Below are 18588 nucleotides of genomic sequence, written 5' to 3'. Positions count from 1 at the left end.
ACGTTTTGTCCAAATTCAAATGGCTCTGAGCACTATGGGACTCAACTTCTGAGGTCATCAGTCCCCTAGAACGTAAAACTACTTAAACCTAACTAACCTAAGGACATCACACACATCCATGCCCGAGGCAGGATTCGAACCTGCGACCGCTGCGGTCGCGCAGTTCCAGACTGTAGCGCCTAGAACCACTCAGCCACATCGGCCGGCTACGTTTTGTTGCTGCCTACAGACAGATTCTCAACTGCTAGTCAGTGTCAAAATTGAAAGTACCTAATAGTGATTTAACCCTTGCAAACCTATAAAGTTAAAAGTTATTTAGAACTGAGTAGGCCTTATCTAAACAGCATTATATTTAGAGGAAGACTACTGAAATCTGAAACACTCTCGGTTATTCTGCCGAGTATTGTCGTCTAAAATTTGCGATATTTATGAAAGCTGATTTGTCGTTATCCTCAGTCAGTTCTGATAAGGCTCCTTTATGACACACTTCTCCATTATCTGTATAGTTAAATGTACATACTGGTATAAGTTTGTGTGGTCTCTTAGTCATTAACCTCACAAGTAAGCATATCAGCTGCGGTCTATGAACAGCACAGTGCTGCAAAGCCTTTCGACTAAAAGGGTGACGGGACCTTCTGAAAGTAATAACTTCCAACCACTAAAAATCAGTTTCCAGATCTCACTCAGATTGCAGTACCTACAAGTATAGACAAGACCATAGTTCGTCTTCGTCCAATGAGTCTTAGTGGTGTTTAGCCCTTGCCTCCTTCCCCCTCCATCACACCCCCACCCCCCAACCGCCCCGTCAAAAAATGACAGTAGTAGCTTTTTAACAAAATTAAACACAAATTCCTCAGTTAAGCAAACGCCCTGGCCGAGCACCTTACCGTCCATGTATAAGTGCATTAACAGTGTCACGAAATCGTCGGTCCTGTCGTGAAAAGACGCCTTCTTGAAACTTCCTAGTAGATTAAAACTGTGTGGTGGACCGGGACTCGAAAATGGCACCTTTGCGTTTCACAGGCCATGATTTACACTCCCACTTTTTACTGTGGCGACTGAGCTATCGAAGCACGACTCAAGACCCCCCCCCCCTCCACTCCCTCCACCCCCCCCCCCCCTCAGAGCTTTAATTTCGCCAGTACCCCATATCCTACCTTCCAAACTTCACAGTTCTCCTGCATACCTTGCGTGAACAGCACACCTAGAGGAAAGGATATTGCAGAGACATAACATGCAGGAGGGCATCTATGAAGTTCAGAAGGAGGGAGGTGACTAACAGGTGGAGCTGCAGTTGGATAGCTCAGCCGGTAGAATGCTTGCTCGCGAAAGACAAACGTCCCAGGTTCGAGTCCCACTCCGGCACACAGTCTTAATCTGCCAGGAGTGAAAACTCATTCTGGAGACACCTTGTTCACGCACGTACACACACACACACACACACACACACACACACACACACACACACATAGAGAGAGAGAGAGAGAGAGAGAGAGAGAGAGAGAGACAGTATCTGTTTCGATTTACTTCTAGCAACACTCCGATTTTTGGGAAAGACAAATACTGTACTTCTCTGGCGTCTGCATAATTGCCTCCAAGTTGTGCACAACATGTTTACTTCTCCAGCTGCTGATCCTTCGGTTATCTTTGTTATACTTCAGACACAGATGTAATCCCCCTAAAGTCATCAATTGTAGTCCGAGAAGATGTCAACAACACAACACAACGAGATAAACAAGCAATAAAGGAAGGAACGAAGATTAGTGTTTAACGTCTCGTCGATAACGAGGTCGTTAGAGACGGAGCACAGACTTAGGTTAAGAAGTGTCTCAGGAAATCAGCCGTGCCCTTTCACAGGAACCATCCCGACATTTGCCTCGAGCATTTTAGCGAAATCAAGAGAAATCTAAATCTCGATGACCGCACAGGGATTTGATCAGTAATCCTCCCGAATGCAGTGTGCTACCCAGTGCGCCACCACGGTTGATGCTGTTCTTTTAATTTCTAAGCATTTTGAATTTTTATTCTAGGCGGTATCATAAGTTGCCAGTTAAGGTGCTATCTAACCACTTTTACTTATTGACCGTAGCTACTTTTTATAGACTGATGCCTAGATTAGTGAAGTTTTACAGACACTAGAGCCTTCTGGTGACATACCGTCCTACTGGCGCGGGAAACATGGTTTTCCTCTGCTCAAATGGTTCAAATGGCTCTGAGCACTACGGGACTTAACATCTGAGGTCATCAGTCGCCTAGAACTTAGAACTACTTAAACCTAACTAACCTAAGGACATCACACACATTCATGCCCGAGGCAGAATTCGAACCTGCGACCGCAGCGGTCGCTTTCCTCTGCTCTCTAGCCTTAGTGTGGCCGTCTCTTACAGCGTTTCCTCACCTGCTCTTCAGGTTCATTCGGGATACCTGTGACTCTATGTTGTGCTGCGACCGGCAGCTTTGACTGTTTCAAGGTGATTTCTCTTACCTTATTTGCCTATGTCGCCCTCTACCATTTTATTTTTGACTTCATAAATTTGTCTCCGGTTCTTCTCCTTTTAAGTTTATACAACTGGATTTGTTCCAGTGTATCTGGTTCGACGGTTATTCCTTTAGATGGTTGTTACCATCGCTCTGACCAACCGCCCTACCAGCCGCTGATATGCGTTGCTTTGATAGCGTTTCGTGAGTGCTAATACGTTATTTTTTTATTTTTTTTTAATTTAGCGCAGCTTAGAACCATTCACCTTAATTTGTCATTTTACACTACTGGCCATTAAAATTGCTACACCACGAAGATAACGTGCTACAGACGCGAAATTTAACCGACAGGAAGAAGATGCTGTGATATGCAAATGATTAGCTTTTCAGATCATTCACACAACGTGCTGACATGAGGAACGTTTCCAACCGATTTCTCATACACAAACACCAGTTAATCGGCGTTGCCTGGTGAAACGTTGTTGTGATGCCTCGTGTAAGGAGGCGAAATTCGTACCATCACGTTTCCGACTTTGATAAAGGTCGGACTGTAACCTATCGCGATTGCGGTTTATCGTATCGCGACATTGCTGCTCGCGTTGGTCAAGATCCAATGACTGTTAGCAGAATATGGAATCGGTGGGTTCAGGAGGGTAATACGGAACGCCGTGTTGGATCCCAACGGCCTCGTATCACTAGCAGTCGAGATGACAGGCATCTTATCCGCATGGCTGTAACGGATCGTGCAGCCACGTCTCGATCCCTGCGTCAACAGATGGTGACGTTTGCAAGACAACAACCATCTGCACGAACAGTTCGACGACGTTTGCAGCAGCATGGACTATCAGCTCGGAGACCATGGCTGCGGTTACCCTTGACGCTGCATCACAGACAGGAGCGCCTGCGATGGTGTACTCAACGACGATCCTGGGTGCACGAATGGCAAAACGTCATTTTTTCGGATGAATCCAGGTTCTGTTTACAGCATCATGATGGTCCACACATTGGAAGCGTATATTCTTCATCGCCATACTGGCGTGATGGTATGGGGTGCCGTTGGTTACACGTCTCGGTCACCTCTTGTTCCATTGACGGCACTTTGGACAGTGGACGTTACATTTCAGATGTGTTACGACCCGTGGATCTACTCTTCATTCGGTCCATGCGAAACCCTACATTTCAGCAGGATAATCCACGACCGCATGTTGCAGGTCCTGTACGGGCCTTTCTGGATACAGAAAATGTTCGACTGCTGCCCTGGCCAGCACATTCTCCAGATCTCTCACCAACTGAAAAAGTCTGATCAATGGTGGCCGAACAACTGGCTCATCACAATACGGCAGTAACTACTCTTGGTGAACTGTGGTATCGTGTTGAAGCTGCATGGGCGGCTGTAACTGTACACGCCATCCAAGCTCTGTATGACTCAATGCCCGGGCGTATCAAGGCCGTTATTACGGCCAGAGGTGGTTGTTCTGAGTACTGATTTCTCAGGATCTATGCACCCAAATTGCGTGAAAATGCAATCACACGTCAGTTCTAGTATAATATATTCGTCCAGTGAATACCTGTTTATCGTGTGCATTTCTTCTTGGTGTAGCAATTTTAATGGACAGTAGTGTATATAATTGAACAGATGAATGTTAAAGGGCAGTAGCCCACGTTTATTCGATTTTGTTTGCATTTTCGGATTCGACATGGGCAGCCGCATCGCTTTATGCTGACAGGACCGCTGTCCGGCGGTTTCTGGAGGCGTAGCGGCAGCTGACAAGTACGAGTTTCCGAAGTTCGTAAGTTAAAACGACAGCAGTCCACACAACGGCTCCTTTAACATGCGACGGCGTAGTCGCCTGGCAGCAAGCAACTGCTAAAGGTCGTTGCATGTTTGTGCAGACTTCCTTTGTCTCTAGCTGTCTCCTCCCCCCTCCACCACCGTGACGTTCAGTTCGATCGAGTCTGTCGCCAAGGAAGTACTGATGTTCGCACGCGTCGTGTTTCACATTGTGTAACATGAGTGATTCAGCAATAGGTGATAGTGATTCATTATGCAACCCTCCTCGTGGACGAAAACAAGCAGACCCAAGTGCTCATTCCAGGGAAAAAATAAAAATGGCCCTACTGCGTGGCAAAGAGTATGTCAGCCACAAAAGTGCCATCGTTGCTCGTAAGTAAAAACGCAGTCAGAAAAATGTCGTTCATTCTCGTGCTACACTAAACTAAACTAAAACTAAACTCCTCCCGAACAGGCCATGAAGGCCCAAAGGTACCGGCCGGCCGCCATGTCTTCCTCAGCCCACAGGCGTCACTGGTTGCGGAAGTGGAGGGGCATATGGTTAGCACACTGTTCTCCCGGCCGTATGTCAGTTTTCGAGACCGGATCCGCTACTTCTCAATCAAGTAGCTACTCAGTTTGCCTCACAAGGGCTGAGTGCACCACGCTTGCCAACAGCGCTCGGCAGACTGGAGGGTCACCCATCCAAGTGCTAGCCCAGCCCGACAGCGCTTAGCTTCGGTGATCTGACGGGAAACGGTGTTACCACTGCGGTAAGGCCGTTGGCGCCATGCTACACAATGTTGACAGTGATTTGCATCGTGCTTTCATTATTCAGGTCCAAGAAAAGTTGTTTTGAACTACCTAAAGTGGATGAACGAAAAAGCATTTTCAAAGCTTTTCACACAAACTTTGCAACCAAGAACGAACAAGATATCTATCTCTAAGGCCTCATGGATCCACAGCCGATCGTGTGACGTCGGAGCAGGAAAGATGAATCAGCTTTTGAAGAGATCTGTCAGTGGAAGTGAAGAGCTGTTTAAGAAAATTCCCTACCGATGGCCCACTCGAGACGCCCAACCAAATGAGTACAGTGATTAAACAACGATGCTGTTTCTTGAATGTTTTTGGTTTGTCTTGAGGTGTCTCTCAGACTTTCAATCGTCTTTTCACATAATAAACGTTCCACTTCACTTGAACTATGTTGGTTTGTCACAAAAACATTTGTTTTCCCACAGTTCATCGGAAAAACCAAAGAAAATTGACTTGATTCCTTCCTGGCATTTTAAAAGTGCAGTATTCCTCGACCTTTAAAAACGTCTCTACAATAGAGAACTTGAATTAAAATCGCCTGGTTCCAAACGTACGTGCCGCCCAATTGAACAATTCGCCAATATTTTCGGAATAAGACAGTTCTGTTCGTTTTACTGAAAGTTGGCCTCTTTAACATTCACCGATTCAATTACATCTTCGCTTTTCCTTTTCTTTTAGAAAAATCTGAAGAAGCCTTAACCATTCGTAACGCGGTATTTATAATAACAATAACTTTGCAACCGAGAATATCTCTTTATATATCTATGAAAACCGGTTGCTGTATCAACCAGCCTGTCATGAAATGGGATAAGCTCTCTATACCTGAACAATGTAAGTAATGTTAGCATAGATCAAAGACGTAGAATTCTGCAACAGGGTCTTCCTGAAGAATATAATTTCCTTAACCCTGAGGTATCCTGGTATTTAAGATAAGGAACTGATGCGATGGTAATATAGATAATAAATAGATGTAATACCTTGGTTTAAGTGTTTTGGGTGTTGTTCCTTTTTTATGTTATACCAGCTAAGTACCGGGAGTTGCCTGGGTGTGTATTTATTCCAATACTCTATTAGTCCATCTTCTCCTTTCCCTTCGTCCATCTCGTCCTTCACATCCTCTCTGTCCACTATCTCCTCTCCCTCTTTCTGTGCACCTCCTCCAAGCCTCCTCGCACCCCTCCGTCTGCACATCTCCTCCTCTCCCCCTCTCCATCCATGTCCCTCACCCCCTCTCTTTGTCCATCTCCTTGTCTTCCCTGGCTATGTCCCTCTCCTCCTCCATCTCCTTGTTCTCCCTCGTGTCTGTCCATCGTCTCCTCGCCGTCTCTCTCTCCGCGTCATCATGCTCACCTTAACAGGAGGTTGGTCGTTCTTACCCCCACACTATTTCTATCCAGTTCGTAACAAATATGTGTACCAAATTCGGTTGAAATCGTTCCAGGGGCTTAAAATTAGCTTTCTATCTGTGGCTTTGCCCGAGTAGACACATGTCAAATATATTTCACATATATGTAACTTATTTCATACGTATCTGTTCACGTATTTCACTTGCAAATTTCGCCGTACAGTTTCATTTTCACGCAGCTCAATGTTTATGACGTCGTATCTCCTGAATTATGTGCTGCACAACAGTATAATTTTGCAGGTACACCCAGTGATATATGTGGCTACTGTCTGTGAAATGTGTTGCGAATAGAGTTAGCAGTAAAGAAATGATAAATTAAAATGTCACGCATGACGCGGTAGTTTTTCACGCATCTCAGTATTTGACGCCATATCTCCTGAAGTGGGTGTCATGCAATAATATAGTTTTGTAGGTACATTCAGCGTCATATGCGACAGTGTCTGCCAAAAGTGTTTCGAATAGAGTTAGTACCAACGAAGTAAAAATTTAAACGTCTCGCCTGATGCGGCAGTTTTTCACGCATCAAAGTGTTTTACAATGATATATTTTTCTACGTGCATTCAGTGATATATGCAAATACAGTCGTCAATATGTGTCGCGAATACAGTTAGTAGTAAATAAGTAGTAAACTGAAACGTCATCCTTCATGCGGCAATTTCACTGCATGAATAGCAAAAAGGTAGTAACCTTTCTTCTTTTCATCATTCGGGGAGGGGGGATTCTCAGCGAGGAAAAGTTTCGTAAGGGTTTGAAATTATGTGTAAAGTTTGTCGCAAGTCACTAAGTCCTGCCTTTCTCAAATACTGGGTGAGTATAGTATGGTGTAAGGCAGAGGTTCCCAAACTTTTGTTTGTAACGCCCCCCTTCTGCCGAATAGAAAACTTCCGTGCCCCCCCCCCCCCCCCCTCCTAAAAAATTATAGAGATTTTTATTAATTATCAAGAAACTATTGAAAAATTTGTGATGGTGACGTGATGGTGGGCTATTAATGTATCGAGTCGCAGTTATTACGTCATCAGTCTAGTCTAGTGATTATAAGCCACTCCTAAAGTAAAGTAAAGTAAACAAGGAAAAATAGTTGCGACCTTTGCACATTAGTGGATGCGAGCCATTATTTTAAGTTGAGTGTAGCTTATTACTTTCACTCATTATCAAAAAAAGTCACTCAGTTACGGTGTTAACGAACATCACTGATTTGTACGCCTATAGCGCTCCCCATTGTCATTGCGCATAGGTTGGCATTTATGTCAACGCCGACAGTTACCGAACGGCGACCAAGCAGAACCAGACAAAAAATAAAAAATAAGTTTTACAAAATAATTTTGCTGACTACACAGAACTTTAAAAAATATGACTAAAACAACTTACTTACCTTGATTACATTCCCTTGCTGCACACAATTTCTTCACCAGTATACGATTTTAGGACTACTCTTCGCTTGCCATATCTACGATAAACTTTCGTTGTGTCTTCATCCAGAAGAAATACTATTATTAGTTGAAATAACATACCACACGTAACATCAGAATCCATAAGGATCACACGCAGTATTTATATTTAAATCAGATTCACTATGTTTATTTTATATTGTTTCTTCGAAATAATTTTTTGTAATTTTACAGTATTACCTACATGTAAGGATAGTTAGGAGAAAAATAACAAGTTCTCTTATAATTAGTAGAAACTGCGCAACGTAAATCATTGGCAATACTGAGTTTGCTTCTAAGCTTATTTTTTATCGCCACTACCGCTGAAAAAGCTCTTTCGCACAAATAAGTGCTTGAAAATGGTAAATACAGTTTCAGTGCTTGTTCTGCTGTGCTGGGATACACCGTGAGATATTTCACCCAAAATAAAGGCTTATCCATCTTCTCAAAGTCATACTTCGCTGCAGAATGATTTTTAATTTCTAAGACTTCCTCTTGCAGTCTGTCTGGCAACACATCCACGTCAACGTGAAATGGATCCGTCGCTAACCTATAATAAATTTTATCATCACAAGTGTTAGGGAAGTATCGTTCGAATTCATCAATGATGTGCTGCAAATGGTTCGATATTTTACTCTTAGTATCAGTATCCTTAAAATCGTTTTGAAATCGGGCTTCTTCCAGGATTCCAAACAATCTGGGAAAGCAGGAATAATTGATGGCTAAAATTTTACGTTTCCATAGTTGCAACTTATCAGTAAACACTTTGTGGCATCCCGATGAAAAATTATGTTTGACTCTCCACCCTGTAATTTCAAATTCAATGTGTTTGAAGATTCGAAAATATCTGACAGATAAGCCAATGCAACATGAACACCGGGCTTTCTAAAAATGGCTCTGAGCACTATGCGACTTAACGTCTGAGGTCACCAGTCGCCTAGAACTTAGAACTAATTAAACCTAACTAACCTAAGGACATCACACAAATAACCCGGAATTTAACGCACTCTTTTTAGTATGATTCACGATTTTGATGCACAATTTCAAGACATCATTGAGTTCCTTTGGAAGTGTCTTAGCTGCCAATGCTTGACGGTGTATTACACAGCGGATAGCAGTAACACTAGGGTTTTTTTCTCTGACCATCTGCACGAATCCTGAGCGGCATCCAAGCATTGATGGGGCGCCGTCTGTGCATACGCCTATCACTTTCTGCCACGATAACTCATTTTTACAAAAGAATTCAGAGACGGCTGCCATGAATTGCTTTTAAAGTTGACTTTAACGCTGTAGAAAACAGGAACTCTCCTTTAATTGCTTTATTTTCTATATAGCGAACGAAAGCTAGTAGTTGGCAACAATTCGCAACATCGGTACTCTCGTCTAATTGTATTGCGAAAAACTGCGATTGTTTGGCGGCCATAACTAATTGATTTTGTATGTCTTCGCCCATATCATCAATCCTACGTTTCACAATACTGTCAGAAAGCGGTATTTGTGAAAGTTTTTGTTTACTTTCTGACCCAAGAACAATATCAGCAGCTTTCAACAAACAGGGTTTGACTAGTGTCTCTCCGATAATATACTTTTCTTGGTCCTTGAAATAAGTAGCGATGACATGCAGCTCTACTGTATGATTAAATGATGATGGCATCCTCTTGGGTAAAATATTCCGGAGGTAAAATAGTCCCCCATTCGGGTCTCCGGGCGGGGACTACTCAAGAGGACGTCGTTATCAGGAGAAAGAAAACTGGCGTTCTACGGATCGGAGCGTGGAATGTCAGATCCCTTAATCGGGCAGGTAGGTTAGAATATTTAAAAAGGGAAATGGATAGGTTAAAGTTAGATATAGTGGGAATTAGTGAAGTTCGGTGGCAGGAGGAACAAGACTTTTGGTCAGGTGATTACAGGGTTATAAATACAAAATCAAATAGAGGTAATGCAGGAGTAGGTTTAATAATGAATAAAAAAATAGGAGTGCGGGTTAGCTACTACAAACAGCATAGTGAACGCAATATTGTGGCCAAGATAGACACAAAGCCCATGCCTACTACAGTAGTACAAGTTTATATGCCAACTAGCTCTGCAGATGATGAAGAAATTGATGAAATGTATGACGAGATAAAAGAAATTATTCAGGTAGTGAAGGGAGATGAAAATTTAATAGTCATGGGTGACTGGAATTCGTCAGTAGGAAAAGGGAGAGAAGGAAACATAGTAGGTGAATATGGATTGGGGGAAAGAAATGAAAGAGGAAGCCGCCTTGTAGAATTTTGCACCGAGCATAACTTAATCATAGCTAACACTTGGTTCAAGAATCATAAAAGAAGGTTGTATACCTGGAAGAATCCTGGAGATACTAAAAGGTATCAGATAGATTATATAATGGTAAGACAGAGATTTAGGAACCAGGTTTTAAATTGTAAGACATTTCCTGGGGCAGATGTGGATTCTGACCACAATCTATTGGTTATGAACTGCAGATTGAAACTGAAGAAACTGCAAAAAGGTGGGAATTTAAGCGGATGGGACCTGGATAAACTGAAAAAACCAGAGGTTGTAGAGAGTTTGAGGGAGAGCATAAGGGAACAATTGACAGGAATGGGGGAAAGAAATATAGTAGAAGAAGAATGGGCAGCTCTGAGGGATGAAGTAGTGAAGGCAGCAGACGATCAAGTAGGTAAAAAGACGAGGGCTAATAGAAATCCTTGGGTAACAAAAGAAATATTGAATTTAATTGATGAAAGGAGAAAATATAAAAATGCAGTAAATGAAGCAGGCAAAAAGGAATACAAACGTCTCAAAAATGAGATCGACAGGAAGTGCAAAATGGCTAAGCAGGGATGGCTAGAGGACAAATGTAAGGATGTAGAGGCTTGTCTCACTAGGGGTAAGATAGATACTGCCTACAGGAAAATTAAAGAGACCTTTGGAGAGAAGAGAACCACTTGTATGAAAATCAAGAGCTCAGATGGCAACCCAGTTCTAAGCAAAGAAGGGAAGGCAGAAAGGTGGAAGGAGTATATAGAGGGTTTATACAAGGGCGATGTACTTGAGGACAATATTATGGAAATGGAAGAGGATGTAGATGAAGATGAAATGGGAGATAAGATACTGCGTGAAGAGTTTGACAGAGCCCTGAAAGACCTGAGTCGAAACAAGGCCCCGGGAGTAGACAACATTCCATTAGAACTACTGATGGCCTCGGGAGAGCCAGTCCTGACAAAACTCTACCATCTGGTGAGCACGATGTACGAGACAGGCGAAATACCCTCAGACTTCAAGAAGAATATAGTAATTCCAATCCCAAAGAAAGCAGGTGTTGACAGATGTGAAAATTACCGAACTATCAGTTTAATAAGTCACAGCTGCAAAATACTAACTCGAATTCTTTACAGACGAATGGAAAAACTGGTAGAAGCCGACCTCGGGGAAGATCAGTTTGGATTCCGTAGAAATGTTGGAACACGTGAGGCAATACTGACCTTACGACTTATCTTAGAAGAAAGATTAAGAAAAGGCAAACCAACGTTTCTAGCATTTGTAGACTTAGAGAAAGCTTTTGACAATGTTAACTGGAATACTCTCTTTCAAATTCTGAAGGTGGCAGGGGTAAAATACAGGGAGCGAAAGGCTATTTACAATTTGTACAGAAACCAGATGGCAGTTATAAGAGTCGAGGGGCATGAAAGGGAAGCAGTGGTTGGGAAAGGAGTGAGACAGGGTTGTAGCCTCTCCCCGATGTTATTCAATCTGTATATTGAGCAAGCAGTAAAGGAAACAAAAAAAATAGGAGTAGGTATTAAAATTCATGGAGAAGAAGTAAAAACTTTGAGGTTCGCCGATGACATTGTAATTCTGTCAGAGACAGCAAAGGACTTGGAAGAGCAGTTGAACGGAATGGACAGTGTCTTGAAAGGAGGATATAAGATGAACATCAACAAAAGCAAAACGAGGATAATGGAATGTAGTCAAATTAAGTCGGGTGATGCTGAGGGAATTAGATTAGGAAATGAGACACTTAAAGTAGTAAAGGAGTTTTGCTATTTAGGGAGTAAAATAACTGATGATGGTCGAAGTAGAGAGGATATAAAATGTAGACTGGCAATGGCAAGGAAAGTGTTTCTGAAGAAGAGAAATTTGTTAACATCGAGTATAGATTTAAGTGTCAGGAAGTCGTTTCTGAAAGTGTTTGTATGGAGTGTAGCCATGTATGGAAGTGAAACATGGACAATAACTAGTTTGGACAAGAAGAGAATAGAAGCTTTCGAAATGTGGTGCTACAGAAGAATGCTGAAGATAAGGTGGGTAGATCACGTAACTAATGAGGAGGTATTGAATAGGATTGGGGAGAAGAGAAGTTTGTGGCACAACTTGACTAGAAGAAGGGATCGGTTGGTAGGACATGTTTTGAGGCATCAAGGGATCACAAATTTAGCATTGGAGGGCAGCGTGGAGGGTAAAAATCGTAGAGGGAGACCAAGAGATGAATACACTAAGCAGATTCAGAAGGATGTAGGTTGCAGTAGGTACTGGGAGATGAAGAAGCTTGCACAGGATAGAGTAGCATGGAGAGCTGCATCAAACCAGTCTCAGGACTGAAGACCACAACAACAACAACAACTCATACGAGGCTTCCAGTACCTTTTCTGATGTCTGAGCGAAGGATCCAGCAGTGTCCAACTTCATTCGTTTCAAATTATCACATTTTGCAGCAAAAAATTCCTTTGGCTTCTCTTTCAATGCACCATGCTTTGCCCACAAATGGCGTTCCAGACGAGGTGGTCTCATGGAATCATTGCTCAATACCGCATAGCAAATAACACATTGCGGCTGGTCAACACCATTTTTTTTTTTTTTATAGAAGCAAAACCGTGTTTGATATACTCATCATTATATTTACGTTTTTTCACGACACTCATGGTGAAGTAAAAAGAAAACAAGAAGTTAACAGTATAATTTCGCACTAACACTGACTTTATTGAGGCACAACTGTGAAAGATGCAACGCGATTTCAGCAAAATCCAATACATCAGATGTGTCAACAACTGCAAGCAACCAACTGAAATAAAGGAAAGCTACTGTCGTCTGTCGGCACCTCAGATGACTGCCTGTGAGGAGTGGGGCGAAGAACCCGGAAGCACAGCCGCAGCGCAGGTAGTCAGTGCACTGTCTGTCTGCGACCTGGTGGTCGAGCAGGGCTCTTGCTGGGAGAAACGGGCTTTTCCCGGATTAGGGCGCGAACAGCCCACAGGCACCCTAAGAATTTGCTATCTGTTCTGCGGTGCTGTTCCGAGCAGTGCAGCCTGGGGTTTTATGCGAAAATCGTTTTCGTGCCCCCATCTTTCGTTACTTATAAACGAAACGTTATATAAGTTTTGAGATAACATCAATGAATTGATTGCCAAATTTCACAGTAATTAAGTAAGTTCATGGATACACCTCATACATCGCTGGAAACTGTGCACAGTGCCAAGCAGTTATCTCTGTACTCGTACCAAAAGAAGCCATTGTCGCAGCAAACAACGTACACTAATTTCAAACAAAATTATGCAGTATTTCAAAAAGGCAGAAGAAAAACAACTGTTTTGTCAGCTAAGTAATCCGAATGAAAGAGCTGTAGTACTGACCGTTCGAAAAAAAAAATAATAGCCTCACTAATGGACTTCATTGTCTACCTAGCTGGGTTATGTTTCATTGTTAGCAGTCACGACAATGTTTCCAGAACGGCGTGAATTACTCTGCTCAGAACGAACACTTGTACTAGTTTCGCATTCACGTCGTGCACATTTTTCTGGCGTCCAAATACGAACCCGCCAGTTCATTTGAAGCGTATACAGTCTATTAAAGTCACTGTAATCGCATCACATGGGGATCCGCGGGTTGACGGGCTAATAAAACGGCATTTTTGCAGTTACGCAGTATAAGTGATTATTACTCTGATGAACATAGCCTACTACGGCTAAAAGTTATAACATGATTACGTTCAGTTCATGTGTACAAATGTACGGAATAGTTAATACCTGACTTTTCTGTTTTCCAATTGTCAGAAGTAAGTTGTTTACCAATATAATATATTAGAATTAACGGATATCGCCTTCGTAATTTTGAGAGTTTCTGTGTGTGACATTCTAAACGTGACATTCTAAACGTGATCTTCAAAAGCTGTATGTTCTAGGATAGGTTATTGAGATAGGATTGCGGGAAGTGGGACGCCAAACGATTGCATTTAGCACCATAATCTATCATTAATACCTGCACTTTCATTTTTATTAAAATATCGATATTAAAAAGAAATATTAGGTTTATACCGCTAACTCCACCTGCGCCCCCCCCCCCCCCCTTGCAACACCATCACGCCCCCCCCAGGGGGGCGCGCCCCGCAGTTTAGGAACCAATGGTGTAAGGAGTATACTGGGGCACTCTTGTATGTGGCACCAGAATAAGATAAAAATATTAATAAATTAAAATGAAACTAGTATACTATAAACGATGAATGTCTGTGATAGGCTCGCTAATGCGGATCGCTGACTGTGCACGACTGCAGAGCCAAAGATACTGCTAGTGTTGCAACAAGAGAGCGCTTGGCGCACAGTTGTAGCTGACTGTGAGGGAAAGACGATGGTATAGGCAGTCTTTGGGGTGTGCTGTGTGAAGCCACCAAGGGTTAGATTAATGTAGGTATGTCAATATTGTTGAAAATTATGATTTCTGTTTTTCCCAGCGCGCTAGTATAGATGAGTAGGCTGATAATTTGTAATAGTTGAGTAACCCCAAAATGTACGTAAACGGTTTTCATAAAAAAGGCTAGTTAGATATTTCATTTTTGTAATGGTTTTAAGGTTTGTTAACAGAGCTATGTGCAATTTGATAATTTGCATTTATGTTGGCTTAATGAAGTTAGCTAATAATTGCTGTTTAAATCTCATTGTTTGTGAGTAATGTAACTTCAATTGTCAGATATGTTTTTGAAAAGCCAAACTTAGCTTGTAATATAATTTTGCTAAATAAACTGGGTGCTAGTAATTCAACATAGTCAGTACCGCCTCCCAGTCCAGGTCATATATTTTTCAAAGAATTTGGATTTTCTCAAATGTTGTAGTTTATCAGCCAAATGAATTTCATGTGCATTTCAAGTATTACGGCCAGCATTACACACTGCTGAGCCTGTAGTTAGCATATTTAAATTTTTGTGAAAGTCCAGAATATATCGCGTTCCGCCGTTGCTGTTCTAGATAAAGACAATTTAATTTATTTGTTTTGTGTACAGGGACCAAAGTTATTAGTTTTGAATATGGCGTTGGGATTCAGTGCTTAAGAGGCTGAATGTATTTTGCAGTGACTGTACTTCTTTATTGGTATTGGGAGTTGCATTGCCCAGTCAATTCGTGTAAAGTTTTGCTAACAATAACATAGAGTAAGCACACCACTAGTGTCGAGATACGACTCTGACAGGTGACACGTTCGTAAGCGGCCCGTCTGATCACCTGCGTCCATACATGTCAATTGGTCATTCCGACGGACTTGGCCAATCCTAGTAGCACAATGCGACGCTCCACACGTCCAGAATTGCTACAAAGTGGCTCCAGGAACACTCTTCTGAGTTTAAACACTTCCGCTGGCCACCAGTCTCCCCAGATACGAACATTAGTGAGCATACCTGGGATGATTAAAACTGTGAGCCCGACCGAGACTCGAACTCGGGACCTTTGCCTTTCGCGGGCAAGTGCTCTACCATCTGAGCCACCGAAGCACGACTCACGCCCGGTCCTCACAGCTTTACTTCTGCCAGTATCTCGTCTCCTACCTTCCAAACTTTACAGAAGCTCTCCTGCGAACCTTGCAGAACTAGCACTCCTGAAAGAAAGGATACTGCGGAGACATAGCTTAGCCACATCCTGGGGGATGTTTCCAGGCTGTTTTAATCTGCCAGGAAGTTTCATATCAGCGCACACTCCGCTGCAGAGTGAAAATCTCATTCTGGATACCTGGGATGCCTTGAAACGTGCTTGAGCCGTTTTACAGCTCGCGTTGGTGCCGTTGGTAGGTTGGCAACACGTAATAGGGATAGTGGCGTCTCGTTTTCTTCTTGTGTTTACTGGCGCCACTATGCCTGCTATCATTGTCTGCCCGCGAGTGGCAGCAGCAGCGGTTATCGATACCTAGTACCGTGGTACTATCTTTGGAAGGACATCAAGTGTTTTCGGGGTTGGAGTGTGTTGGGTAGTTCGGCTGTGACGGAGAAGCAGTGAGGTCCAGCAGCACGCAGGCACTGCCGAATCAAGGGGCTGTAGTGGCGAGGGCCACAACATCATTGTCCACAGGACCCAGAACTTATGAGTTGAGTGAACATTAACCCAGTAACCTCCACTATTTTGAGCTCACGCCGTTTCTTCACGCGTTGCTGCTCGCAGGGTCGCCAAGACGAAGAGCAACGAGTGGAGTGTTTGAAGTTGGCGAAATTAGTTTGCTGTCCTCCGCTTCTTATTATTGATCATTGAATTCCTTGTGTTTATTGGTGAAGTTCAACTAGCGGTATTTTTCTGCCTAGTGGCCGCTAACGTCCCAGCTACCTGACCTGGAGGTTATCGTATTCTCGCGGCAGTGTACCTTTCCTCACCTTGCCGCTGCGTCCGGTAAGGCGTGTAGTTAGACGACCTCATTGATTGTGGCTCGGATATGATGTTTCTGTTGGACTGCTTTGGTCGTAGTGGTTCCTTCTGCTTCTGGATATTCTAAACGCCGGATTCTGAAGACACAGTACTGTCCGCCGGTTCCGCCTTGTCTGGGTTATTCCATCGTTGTATTGGTTATCAGACGTTCGGTAGATTTTGCAAGAGTGTTCGTCTGTGTAAACTGTCACTAGTTTGAGATGCCGTCTGGTTAAGTGAATACAACTCTTGGCTGCCTGTCTCATCAGTTACGAGTTGAGTGACTTTGCAGGGCAAACCTTGGAGCACTGAGGCCCACTTCTTTCTCGGTTTGATCAGATTGTGATGGCTGTATAAAAAAACATATTTTAATTTTGAGTTATTACTATTGGGGCCTTCAGCTGACAAGTAATTTGAATTTCTTGTCAATAAGGCCTTCAGCCATGAATGCAATTCGTCTTAAGAATTTTTAATTAGATATTGTCTCTTAATAGTGAAATTTTGATGATTGTCTTTTATAAGAAATATTTTAGTATCTCTTGGAGAAGTTTAACTGTTCTTAAGATTTGCTATCCAGGCCTTCAGCCTTCAAATTGTTTTTATTTTAATTATTGCTATTGGTGCCTTCAGCCGACAAATAATTTGAATTTATGGTCAATACTGCCTTCAGGCTTGAATGCAATTTGTCTTAATAATTTTTTACTAGATATTGTCTCTTAATAGTGAAATTTTTATGATTGTCTTTTTTTTTCAAAAAAAAAGTATTGTAGTATCTCTTGGAGAAGTGTAATTGTTCTTAAGAATTTGCTATCCAGGCATTCAGCCGTCAAATTGTCTTGGGTTATCCCTATTGGGGCCTTCAGCCGAAAAATAATTTGAATTTCTGGTTAATAAGACCTTCAGCCGTGAGTGTAGCTTGCCTAAGAATATTTTTATTAGACATTGTATCTTAACAGTCAAATTTGATAATTGTTCCTTATTGTCAACCTTATTTGGTGATCAGAAGAGATCTCCGCTCCCTCGTACTCTTATGGATATGTGGGCAACCCTGCAGGATTCGTAGTGTCAGTTGCCTCCAGCACTACTTCAGATATTAGTCGAGTCTATGCCACGTCGTGTTGCGGCACTTCTGCGTGCTCGCGGGGGGCCCTACACATATTAGGCAGATGTACCAGTTTCTTAGGCTCTTCAGTGTGCACACACACACACAAACACAAATACATACGCACATACGTATAGATTCACTGAAAATACGTAACCAACTTTATAAAGCTTGAAGCTAATTACAGTTGTATAGAAATACGACACGCCTTAGACTCCTGGTGGCGGTTGTAGGTATTGTAAGCAATAGTAATTAAATGTGTAAACAAACTCTTGAACTTTCTTGTTCTCCGAAATTATTGTTTTATCAAGGCTAGAGGTGGTGTTTCAAATTAGAGTCACGCCTCCTGGACGTCAGTAATATTTTGTCGGCCGTGCGTATTTGCGCATTGCCATGTACCAATCTGCTCTCGCTTGTCTCTTTCTCCATATTGCAGTTTCCACAAATGTATCTGTGTCAGTACCAAACCCTTTGCTATAAACCCTAACGGAACTTGCAGCGTATACATGCAGGTCTAGAAGCCTCGACTTACACACCGCGACGGCCGAATCAGAGCGACGCGGGGGACGTCCATGACGTCGCAGAGATTGTGCCTCGACGTGGATTCTCCTCGTTCGCAGCAGATGACTTTCGTTGCATCAGTCATGCGTTGCCTCACTCACGGAGCGGCAGAGATGTTTCGCAAGGACAGACGGCCGATGGCTGATCGCTGCGTGACTGAGTGGCCTATCTCACGAGACCTCCCACGTGCTTACTCTGCAATTTCGCTCTCGTTTCACGCCTTCCTCCTCGCGTGACTCTATTATCGCGGTCACTTACCGAGAAACAATTAGCTTCTCTCTATCTCAATTGTTAAACACAATCGGACGAAAATGTAACTTATTCGACAGCATGACTCGTGCCAATAAAACATTCTTATTATCTAACCCTCCGCAAGGAAA

At 42.8% G+C, this 18588-nt stretch overlaps 1 pseudogene; it reads right to left on the bottom strand.

Moving 5' to 3' along the window:
* Window positions 1–4918: 4918 nt before the first annotated feature.
* On the bottom strand, window positions 4919–5036 carry LOC124597656 (annotated as a pseudogene).
* Window positions 5037–18588: the final 13552 nt, after the last annotated feature.

Source organism: Schistocerca americana, chromosome 2 (genome assembly GCF_021461395.2).
Source record: "Schistocerca americana isolate TAMUIC-IGC-003095 chromosome 2, iqSchAmer2.1, whole genome shotgun sequence".
Classification (NCBI taxonomy): Eukaryota; Metazoa; Arthropoda; class Insecta; order Orthoptera; family Acrididae; genus Schistocerca; species Schistocerca americana.
The sequence above is the reverse complement of the archived record's forward strand: the minus strand, read 5'-3'. Positions and strand labels throughout refer to the sequence as shown.